Source organism: Ornithorhynchus anatinus, chromosome 2 (genome assembly GCF_004115215.2).
Source record: "Ornithorhynchus anatinus isolate Pmale09 chromosome 2, mOrnAna1.pri.v4, whole genome shotgun sequence".
Lineage (NCBI taxonomy): Eukaryota > Metazoa > Chordata > Mammalia > Monotremata > Ornithorhynchidae > Ornithorhynchus > Ornithorhynchus anatinus.
Window position 1 is genome coordinate 78,354,404 of NC_041729.1, and position 2,850 is coordinate 78,357,253.

At 45.6% G+C, this 2,850-nt stretch overlaps 1 non-coding gene across 1 annotated transcript; it reads right to left on the reverse strand.

The window, feature by feature from the left end:
- Positions 1-1,703: 1,703 nt before the first annotated feature.
- LOC114809302 lies at positions 1,704-1,841 on the reverse strand. Its single transcript, XR_003757089.1, has one exon. It is a non-coding gene; the product is annotated as a small nucleolar RNA SNORA7 (small nucleolar RNA).
- Positions 1,842-2,850: the final 1,009 nt, after the last annotated feature.

The following is a 2,850-nucleotide window of genomic DNA, read 5'->3' on the forward strand; positions in this document are numbered from 1 at the left end:
AAGAAGAACATTTCAATATGTATTTAGCTCTCTCACTTCCCCTTTCCCTGGGGTCTAACAGAATACAGGAGGCAGGAGGTGGTGGGGACTGTCCACGCCTACCCTGACCAAACTGGGTTTGGTCCTATACAAGCTCAACTCTGGTCCAGGAACCTGTCATATCTAGGTTTGATTATTGCCTTAGTCTCCTCATTGACCCCCCCCCCCCCCCCGCTTTCAGTCTTTCCCATTTCCAGTTCATATTTCACTCTACTGCTTTTATGATTTTTCTAAAATTCTATTTAGCACACACTTCCCCAGTCCTCAAAAGCCTCCAATTCCCCTCCACATCAAGCAGAAACTTCTAACCACAGCGATAAGGACCTCTTACTTATCCCACTCTCTTCTCCCACTTCACCCCATTTCACACTTTGGTCATCTCAAGATAACCTCCCCTCTCTGCCACATTTTCATCTCTCCTGCTGCCAACCTTCTGCTCACACTCCTCCCTCCATCCTGGAGTACTATCCCCCCTTCCAATCCAAGGTATTGGCTTCTTAAATCATATTTCTTCCAGGAGGACTTCCATGATTAATTTCTACTCTGCCCATCTTGTATCATCCCTACCACCACACCAGCCCTTCTGTGCCACCTATGCGTTTGTGTACTTACCACCACCTGCAACACTTTGGTATATGTCATAGTTTGGTAATACTTAAGCACTAATGCATATACGTATCTCCTTTTCCTCCCTTCTCCCATCAGGGAATTATTTTAGCATCTGTCTCCCCCACTAGATTGTAAAGTCCTTGAGAGCAAGGATAACATCTGCTAACTCTATTGTACTCTCCCAAGCACTTAGAACAGTGCTTTGCACGGGGTAACTCAGTAACTACTACTGATGCCTTTAGATGCTGAGCAACCCAGGATAGGAGAAGGACAGATCGGTGACAAGATAGCTATTCTCTGCCACCTGAGCTTAACTTGTCCGAACAGACCAACGTCCGGTAGAACTAGAAGCCCTGCAGCGTCTTTCTGAACTGGGGACATGGAACAGGGTATGATAATGGCACCTGGGGACTAAACTACAGTTAGAGGCTATGAGGTAGAGGAGTGAGTGAACAAGACTGAAAAGGACCAGTCAGAGAGGCAAAGAACCATTTTAATTCTTTAATAATTGCAGTGTTTGCTTAATTATAATCATAATAATAAAGTGGTATTTGTTAAGCCCTTTCTATATGCTAAGCACTAATAGTAGTCCCACATGGGGCTCACAGAATAAGAGGGAAGTAAGTAAGTAAGAGGGAAACAGGCATTGAATCCCCATTTTGTAGATGAAGGAACTGAGGCACAGAGAAGTTAAGTGACTTGCCCAATATCACACAGCAGGTAAGTGGTGGAGCTGGAATTAGTACCAGGGCCTCTGACTCCCAGGCCTGTGCTCTTTCCACCAGGCCACAATGCTTACTATGGTCCAGGCACGGTAGTAGGCAATAGGGTCTTGTCTTATGCTGTCAAGTTGTCTCCGACCCTTAGTGATGCCATGGACACCTCTCTCCCAAAACCCACCACCTCTATCTGCAATCGTTCTGGTAGTGCATCCATGAAGTTTTCTTCGTAAAAGTATGGAAGTGGTTTAACTTTGCCTTCTTCCAGGCAGTAAACCTGAGTCTCCATCCGTGACTCTCTCCCACGATGCTGCTGCCCAGCACAAGTGAGGTTTGACTTGTAGCAGGTTGCCTTCCACTCGCTAGCCACTGGCCAAGCTGGGAATGGAATGGGTATGTCTCTGCTTGACTCTTCCTCTCATAGCTGAGACTGGTAGAGTACTAGAAACTCTCCAGGTGTGACGCTGAGGGGGGGCACTGAGGTAAATGCAAGATAATCAGATTGGGCACAGAGGGCACATGGTCTTAGTAGGAGGAAAAACAGGTATTGTACTCTGTTTTAGAGACTGAGGAATCCAATCCACAGGGACTTGTCCAAGGTCACAGAGCAGGCAAATGCCAGAGGCAGGATTAGAATTCAGGTCCTCTGTCTTTTCCTGTGTCTCTTTCCACTGCTTCTGCTGGAAAAATCCAAGTCTTGATAGTGTTTCAAAGAGGAAGGATTGGCTTAAAGTGTCAATATGGCTGAGACATCAAGGAGGATTAGAAGAGAGGTAAGGCCTATTGGACTTGCCTATAAATAGATGTTTGGAGGTTGTAGAGAAAGCAGTCTCAGTGGAGCAAAAGAGTCAAATCTATATTGAGCAGGGTCAACACAGAATTGCTGCAAAGGAAATGACAGCTGGAGATATATATTGACCCATTTTACGGGTTTGGATAGGAATGGGAGCAGGGAGATTAGCTGGAGAGACTAGAGGGCTGAAGAAGGATTTTTAGTATGGGGGAGAATTGAAGGCAGTGGGAAGGAGCTGGAAGAGAGTGATAGTGTCTCACAGGTCTGTAACTTTGACAGTATCCTTGACTCATTTTTCTCATTCAACCTACATATTTTCAACCCACATATTCAATCTGTCACCAAATCCTTTTGTTGTACCTTTACAACATCTTTAGAATCTGCCCTTCCCTCTCCACCCAAACTGCTGCTATGCTAATACAAGCAATCATCATTACCTACCTTTTTTTTAATGATATTTTAAAGTACTTGCATAGAGAAGCAGCGTGGCTCAGTGGAAAGATCCTGGGCTTGGGCATCAGCGGTCATGGGTTCTAATCCCAACTCTGCCACTTGTCAGCTGTGTGACTTTGGGCAAGTCACTTCACTTCTCTGTGCCTCAGTTACCTCTTCTGTAAAATGGGGATTGACTGTGAGCCCCATGTGGGACAACCTGATCACCTTGTATCCCCCCAATGCTTAGAATAGTGC